At 38.2% G+C, this 9,170-nt stretch overlaps 1 long non-coding RNA gene across 1 annotated transcript; it reads right to left on the reverse strand.

The window, feature by feature from the left end:
* Window positions 1-2,128: 2,128 nt before the first annotated feature.
* On the reverse strand, window positions 2,129-5,016 carry LOC136839599 (uncharacterized). Its single transcript, XR_010853391.1, has 3 exons — window positions 4,838-5,016; window positions 3,246-3,407; window positions 2,129-2,271 (listed from the first exon to the last, which is right to left on the reverse strand). It is a non-coding gene; the product is annotated as an uncharacterized lncRNA (long non-coding RNA).
* Between the last annotated feature and the right edge of the window lie 4,154 nt (window positions 5,017-9,170).

Consider the following 9,170-nt stretch of genomic DNA (forward strand, 5'->3'; position numbering starts at 1 on the left):
TGACTATTTATATCACTGTCAAGACATGAATAACATTAAAATAGAAGAAGTTACACTGAGAGATGGCAGGCAACATCATACTGTTATGAATGGTCAGCTCTTACTGCCTTTTTTGTTTTTTTGCTTCACTTTTTAATTTTGAATAACTGCTTATTCAACTACAGTATTACTCAGAGCTTGAGAACAAGTCTAAGGGAGGAGCCTGTAATATCAAAAGCTTAGTCCCTTGAGACTTTGTTTTTCCTTATTTTTCTTTTCATTCACCTATTCATTTCCTTTATTCCTTTTGATGATGATAAAATCCAACCTTTCCTCTCTGTGACACTTGAATGACTTCGGAACTGCTTTAAAGAGATCATCAAACTGAACCTTAAAAATAAGCGTTTATTATGGTTGTGAATTCTACCTAGTTATAGTTCAATTACCTAATAGTTAAATATAATTGAAATTTCATATTGAAGTTATCAGGTCACCTTGAAATACTGTCATATGCAAGTGTTACGTTCTTGTGTTTCCCATCTTGATTGGACTAAATTGCAGGAAGTTCATACAGATAAATCACCATGCCTTCACCTGTTCATCGTATCCACTTCATGATACAAGTTGACATCCTGTCTCTTGACACTGCTCAGTTGAGCTCACTGATGGCCTGTCACTTGCTAAAACACCACATAAACATAAACTTTCGTGAGGTAAGCAGTAACCATGATTACTCATTTGGTGATTTTTCATCCACTGCCAAATTAATTCATTCCAATGCTGATGCCAGTGACCCATTTTTCAAACAGTACTTTCACTGTCTTTTCCTTTATTTCTTTGGGTCTGGCCAAGACAAGGACATAATGAACTTTCAGTTTTGCATTGTCATAATCATCACAAACTTTTAAGTAAGTTTTCCCTTTATGGGGTTAGACATGAAATGAGTCCTCCCCACTTTCTTCCATCCTGTGCACTCAGTGCCTGAATTCCCATTTGGTCAGCCTTCATCTGTACCGTTTACGTGTTTTCCTAGGCTTTATAACAAGCCGCCTGCTATGCCCATACCCGCTTCTTTTCTGATAAAGTTTCTGTATCAGTTCTTATTACATGTCCAGCCCATCTGAAAATCTCAAGTCTATTTTCCCACTTTTGCAAACTATATCTCCACCTCTTCCTCTAGGCAGTAAGTGTTCCATTTCACACTATAGATTTCTGCTCCAGTTTCTTGTCAGTGACCATCTTTGCGCAGCATAGAGTAATACAGGCCATGAGGTTGTTTTATAAGTCTGCATTTCTACCAATGGGGTACAGTATATTTGTTTATCAGTGGTCTAGTAACCTTTTTCCCACTCTGTTGAAGCTGTTGCATTCTTTTTCTCGTCCCTGTCTGCATCTGCTACACAAGGTGATAATTACTCTGCCCCTTACAAGATCTGCCGTTTCACCACAACATTCCATCTTCTTTCCCTTGGCTCACCTCATACATTTTTTTGCACTGTATTGCAAGCCCATACATGAAAAAGTTTATAAATACTGTACAGATTTGTACAGTATTTATACAGTATACTTCAAATCTCCTAGTAACTCAGTGGTAGATTTTGATTTTCATAGTGCCTACTATACCTGTGTGTGGTCTCACAGCATACAAAAAATTATGTACTCTACAGCATAGTATGAGACACATTATGATATAAAATGAAATGCCAGTAAAGTTCCAATGATCTTGTTACAAAGAAATGTTCATACCAAAACTAATTTGCATTGTATTGAAAAAGTAAAAACATTTTTGAATCATGGATTTTAAATGAATGAGCTTGTTTAATGCATTTTCACTTAGAGTATATAATTGTTCAGTATTGACACAATTTTTTTTTCTGTTATACAGGATAGTGCACATGCTCATATGTCCTATAACATTCTAGCAAAAAACTAAAAGTTGGTTGTCTCTTTCTTGACAGTTGTTGGCTAGAGTAGTTTTTCTCAGATGGAGTAATGCTTTAGTGTTTAGGTTATATATACTCCATTATATTACCAAACCCATAGCATACTTTAGATAATTTTGGAACAAATTACTAAAAAGCAAAATTACATCTAGAAATTACAAGTATACAAAATTTTAATAATTCAAAGGGAAGCAATGAGATAAAAGTAATCAAAAAATACTTTTATTAAGAAAAAAATTATTTTAGATAAAAGAGTATGTGTTTATCATCACAACATCTCCAGTGGCATATATCCATCATTCTCACAGCTGAGGTAAGTTAGTAAAAAATCAGATCTAAAAACAGGATCCTGGAAAGAATAAGAGAAGGCTGTCAGTGTTATGTTGAGTAAGGAAAATTTTGTGAAAACCACAATATTTTTTTATTTATGCCAGAACTTGCTAAATAAAAATAAAATTTACAAGTACAGCATAACCCCTATAACCACATATTTTTGCCTTCTTCTTTAGTTCTTTATGCCTTAGCTCATAAAAAATTATATATTTTTATTTTACTGATGGTGAGGCAGAGCTCATATAAACAGTGAGAAGCTTCAGATTATGCACACAACTCATTGAGTGAATAGGCCCCCCAGACGTTTGGTGATTTATATTTGCCAAACCTCTCTTATCCCTCTCTCCTGTTAAGTTTATATAAGCCTTTATTCATTACAATATGAGTGGAAATAACCAAGTTTCTACATGATATCTCAACCTTTGAACAACCTGAAGCTTACACAATAATGATAGTTTTATGTAAATTTAGAAATCTTACCACAATTGCTTAACAATTTGTTCAAAATGCAAAACTGAAATATCAAACACCTCATAACTTAAAATAGCTGTTGCATCATAAAATAACCCAAATCATACACACAAGTGGATATTGCAAATAGCTAACCAATAACTCCACTGTTAGAGAAAATTAGTAGCACCACTACATTCATGAATTCATTATCTGATAGAACTTTGAAATATGAAGCCTTATCCCTCAATTTATAGTACAAAACTACCTCCTTTTCCAAAGTTTAATACAAAGCAGTTTTACCTGAAAAACACCTAGATAATTTTACACTGTAATCTAGAGTGGAGAACTATAAATATTTAAGAAACGCAGATAATTCTACTATTCTAAGTACTGCATGAGGTTCCCACAACATCAAGTATTACATCTTTACATTTATTGCTTGTGCTCAATCATCCATCCCTAACAAATTGTATGGTATAAAAATGTTTCAATCAAAGAGCAAAACTTATTAGGAAAAGGCTCTTATCACAAACTCACCAAGTCAAATATATGGGCGCTATTCACGCCGCACTTTGCGTGCTGGACGTGTGCGTGATTGCTTTGACTCTTCAGAGGAAGAACTAGCATCCTGTTGCTTTCCCAATAACTCTCTGATGAATTTGAATCTTGAAAGGAACAGCTTCCATACAATAAACCATCCTGTGAGATAAAAAAAAATAAATAAATAAATGCTGCTGTAAATACTGTACAAAGGTTCTTGTAAAACACCATGGAATTTTGTATACAATAGCATTACATGTACAAAAATTACAGTATAGCCCATTACTAGTCAAACACAAATTAGTAACAATTTGTATGGTGATATTTGGTACCTAGAAAAATACATGACTTCTCCCTGAAAATAACTGTGGTGATTTTTAATTCCTAAATTATTTGTATAATGCAGTCATAAATATATCCTAGGCCTGAGCATGAAACCAATAAGTCTATCCTGACCTAATATGGCTTACTAAACAATGGCCTAGCGATTACTGTATTGTGTATGAAGAGCAATGCATCCTATGTAGGGTTGTTTAGCATGGCTCCTGGGGTATGGCTTTGACCTTTTGAAAATGCTACACCAAGTGGTAATTTACCTTCGTTTCTCATCCGTCACAAAGAAAGTTGTAGCTAATCAGCTAGCTAGGCTGTTTGAGTGAGCTAGGCTGTTTGAGTGATGGGCAGGAAACACTGCATTTTTAAAACAGCTTTGCCAAAAATTTACCAGTCTAGTGAATGTAGGGGGTACATATGGCAGAGAAGCTAATGCTGCAATTAAGTGTGAGGGTTCACAGCCTAGGTAGCCATAATGCGGGTCCAATAGGAAAGTCCCCAGCTATGTAAGGTTGCTCAGGTTAGGTTAGGCAGCAGAAAGAAGGCAAAATCAATACAGTACTGTACTTAGACTCAGTAGGGAACGAAAGACCACAGACAGGCTATTGAGATCCACCAACAGGAATACCTTAACTTAACCTAGCCTAACGTGGCATGGCATGTCATACCCGACTTTGGGAGTGGGGAGCACATCCTCATACTCTAAAGAGTATAACCTAAGAAGCTGAGAGGCTATATCCTGCAAATACCTAATGGATTTTAATAACGCCATAATCCTTATCATTATTTGGTCTAAAGAATCAGACCTCATAGTTATAGTCATCTGTTGACTGAAAACTGTACCCTCCACTAAGTACCTATAGTAAGCTAGCCTATAGCAATGGCCAAACGACAGGCTAGGCCCAACCATGGTAAAGGACATCCATTTACATTAAATTCAGTACCCTTAGGCTAGCTTACAAATTCGAGTGTAATTTTTGGTTATCCGGACCAATCCTAGGGTATGGGGGTTCCAAAAGTAAAACCTAGCCCAGCCTAACCAGGACACAATGGTCGAATGTCCAGTTTACCAATTTTAGGTAAACTAAGCAATCTTTCCATTAAGAATGCCTCATCCTCCCAATACAAAGCAAGATTCGTAACCAATCATCTGTTCGCCAATCGTAAATTTCCATAACAGTGATCTAGGCTGACTTCACCATCTAAGCTACAACTGAACATTTCAAATCGAATACAAATACAGTTATTAAATTTACCTATTAATACAAATAATACGACGAAAAAAAGTGAAGCAATAACCGAGACAATTCCGATTAAAATCTCTTTGGTGTCCATTGTCACTTCTCACATTGTTTATTTGTTTTGGGTATGATAACTATACGCTCGTAAGACCGTCACACTTAACTCGGCCCACCGCAATCTTACGCAAAGATCCGTGCATCTCTTGCGTAGTGGGACGACGTTGAAAGCAGAACTAAAACGGATGGCAAGATGACCATTGATGACTTATTTTGCGCAACACAAATAAATCTGTAGGTTTCACATATACCTTTTTACGCAGTTTGTAGATTTTTAACACTTGATGATAAAAGTTGTCAACATACGGGGCAATTTCGTCTGCTGAATTAGTAGTGAGATCACATGTCCAGGGTCACGTAAGCAAAATCATGATTAATAATTAAACGTATTACTGCACATATTACAAACATCCTCTCGAAGTATCAAAAAGCAGCATAGCATAGGGAAAAATGAACAACCCTTCCTAGTGACTTGAATGTAAGGTAAAATCGACAAAGTAGGACAAAATAATTTAGTGGCATTGGTAACAAAACTATTTGTAAGTGACACAATCAGACTAGGAAACAAGTTGCTCTTTTTTTTAAAGATAGAAACTCGGATGTAATGGTACTCAAACAAATATCGCTGTCGAAATCGGCTTGTATTTTGTTACACCAAGGCATCAAACCAAGCTAGGTTTTCCATAAGACAATGCAAAATCGCTAGCTTCTTTAAACATTGGCTTTATTCTGTATAGTGTCTGTATGTTAATTCAAGAATCTCTCATCGTATACTGGGTTTACGTAGAATTCCGTTAGTAGTCGATGTGACTTAGTTTTCGTGATTCTAATTTCTTGTTTACTAAGAGAAAACGCCACTTGGGTTCATTATGATTTCAGTAGACTCTATTAGGTCTATTCTAATGAGGATTTTTAAAACATCGTAATAGGTCTCATGTTATCACTTCTTAACCATAAGCAGTAGTTGTTGTATTTTCTGTTTTGAAAGTTTTAGTTATGATCTACCAACTAAGTAATTGTTGCAAGTCATTAAGTCATCATCGCTCATCGTTTGTTATATGGATTAGCAATGCATTTGACATGTTTTGGCAGAAAACTAACTTGGTAATAATTATCTGAATAAGAAACCCGACAAAGATAAGAGGGATGAAAGTAGTAGAGAATGTATTTTCTTTGGCAGATTAGTAGACAACATATGTTTAGGACGCAGAAAATAGGATTTTGAACTAGATATATGAAATATATTGTTTAGGACATGGAAAATACCTACAATTTTACTAGGCAATCGAAAAAATGTAATTATCTCCGGATAGGGAAGACGTTTTGAATTGTGTTGCTTTGCCTTTTATTCGGGTAGTAACGAAACGAACGGGAAAACTACAAAGCATTAAAACAGAGTAGCATATTTACGAGGGTATGAGAGCAGCAAAAAAAGTGAGATATCTAGGAGCGTCTGAGCAAACTTCAGCAGTGGCGCGATGTTGTGATGCATAAATGTCTCCTTCACGGAGTGAAAAAAAATATATATATTGAAGTTCTAGATGTGCAAGTTAAGGGGGGTAATTATGGACTATCCCACATAAACGTGTGGTCAAATTTACTTCTAGGTGAGAGAAGTAAAGCAGTTGTAGGAAATAAGAGTAGAGAGAGGTAAAGAGACAAATGAAGGTAACACAGAGCTAGAAGATCCACGCTCTCAACATTTACAAGAAACGAATAAAGGCAAAAAAAAAAAAAAAAATCGATAACATCACGTTCAATTTTTAAAGTTCACGTAATTTAGGTATGAATAGTGCAACATATGGCCCCATCATATTAGAATACAGTAAATTTGTTTAGCGAGCTTACAGTTGAAGGGCGTTCCTTCAGAATTTTCTCTTGGAATGATTGAACCAATTCTTAATTTTAAATTGGCAAGGAAACCTGAAAATTCGATATCTAAGTTTATGTAATTTAGGCATGAATAAAAGTAATTTGAATTCGTTTTTAATTTAATAAAAAAATGTTACACACTTGTTATTTTAACTTCAGTGGTTGTGTTAAGTAATCTTGAAGTTTAATTGAATTTCATTCACAACAGCTTTAGTTCGTCAATATGCGAGTTTTGAGAAAACAAGGGGAAAGAGAGAGAGAGAGAGAGAGAGAGAGAGAGAGAGAGAGAGAGAGAGAGAGAGAGAGAGAGAGAGAGAGAGAGAGAGAAGAGAGAGAGAGAGAGAGTGTAAAGTCACCAATTCGGCGCCAGGATAGTGTTTTTAATTAAGTCTCCGCTGAGCTTGTTTTCTTTGGTGACTTTTCTTCAAGCTAAATTAGTCACGCCTAAAACGTGCCAGGTCACGCATTTTAATCATTTTTACTTTATGGTATTTATACGAATGTACATTTGTATCACATGTTTCTTCATTCACAGGCATCAAGACTGTATCTATATTGTGTCTCTGTATGTTTCGTATTGTTTGTACTCGTTCACTGCATATTATTGTTTATTGTTTCGACCTCAGGTCACAGTCAATTCCATTGTCTCTCACGGCCCGGCGTCAGTCGGCCGCAATATAAGCCGCCTGGATCTGTAATAAATGTAACCTTTACCTGCTCGTTTCTTTGACATACAGTGGTGAGGTATAATTAGCGGACTCACACGGCGACTCAGTCTTGGCTCCAGGATTTCTTTTAGCGGCCTAAACACGGCGCTGTAACCAGCGTTTGAGCGTGCTGACTCGTCGGCGTACCCCACCAGCGTTAGCGGAACCACACGGCGCACGAAAGTGCGTATGACGCAGTATCCTTTTAATGGGCGCGGATGATATCCTCCTTCATGCAGTTAAACGCGGACCCCGCGGAGAGGTTTACCTACCTCCCATCGCAGCCGCGCCCGCCCCCGCATCGAGGCCCTTCCACACCAGCGCCCCGAACACACGACGGCCGGGCAACACAATCGCGGGCCGCCTCACCCTAAAGCTGCCGCCGTTTACGCAGGGCAACCCATCGAGGTGGCTGCGCAGGGTGGAGATCAGAATCGCGGATCACGGACGAAATTTACTGCTCAACGCCCTTCCGGAGGATACAACAAACTCATCTCGCGGGTACCCGAAACACTCACCCTCACATACAGCACCACAAAAAGTTCCTCCTCTGCCCATTTTGCTATCGATGCCAATAATTTCGAACCAAGACGCTTGGGGCATGGTCGTAGATCTCCCTGTCAACACCAGTCTCAGGTGGCACGAACAAGCGGCAGGAGATAAGCTTGTACGGGAAATTTTCCTTCGCCAACTCCTCCCGGAAGTACGCAACCAGATCGCGCACCCTACACCATGCCTGTCGAGGACCTCATAGAGGCGGCACAACACCTCACAGACTCCGTCAAGGCTTCACAGCGGCTAAAACCGGTCAGCCGGTCAGCTCCGTCCAGCCTGAAGAGGACTTGAGCAGCCCGTCAACGCCATCGCCAACAGACGTCCACCGAACCACAGTACACGGTGGTCCCGGGCTTCTGTCGCTAAACAAGTGGTTCGGAAAGGACGCCCGAAACTGCCTGCCGCCCTGCTCGTTCAACCGTTCAAAAAACGGGGTGGCGGCGGCCAGCAGGACAGGCCGCCATGGCAGCCGAAGAACCCAGGGCCTCAAAAACAGTAGGTTTACGTCCGCGACACCGTCTCCGGCAGGATGATGCTGGTCGACACAGGAGCATACGAATGTAACATTGTGTATCACATGTTTCTTCATTCACAGGCATCAAGACTGTATCTATATTGTGTCTCTGTATGTTTGTATTGTAATTCGTACTCGTTCACTGCATATTATTGTTTATTGTTTCGACCTCAGGTCACAGTCAATTCCATTGTCTCTCACGGCCCGGCGTCAGTACAATATAAGCCGCCTGGATCTGTAATAAATCAGCAGTAACCTTTACCTGCTCGTTTCTTTGACACCTTACAAGAGAAATGCGTTTTTTTAATTGCTCCAGAACTATGGTAGGCAGGAAGTATTTTTTTTAGTAAGTACTTTTTATAATGACTAAATAGAAATTAATGTGCCTACTTTTGGTTTAAAGTTGAAAAATAACTTCGAGTCCCGAAAAGGCATTTTTGATGTGTATATAGGTATAATTATTTTTTAATATTTTGTTTAAACTATTAATTGGTATTGCAGTTTTAAACTGTGATCTTAGAACCTCCTTAACTTGATTAGTACGAAACTCATGTTCAGATTTATCACATATTTACCGTTACCGGGATATTTACTGTCTTTTGCTTATATTTTACCATTTATTCCAATGGGGCTGTAACCGAAC

The sequence above is a fragment of the Macrobrachium rosenbergii genome, chromosome 6 (genome assembly GCF_040412425.1).
Source record: "Macrobrachium rosenbergii isolate ZJJX-2024 chromosome 6, ASM4041242v1, whole genome shotgun sequence".
NCBI classification, from domain to species: Eukaryota; Metazoa; Arthropoda; class Malacostraca; order Decapoda; family Palaemonidae; genus Macrobrachium; species Macrobrachium rosenbergii.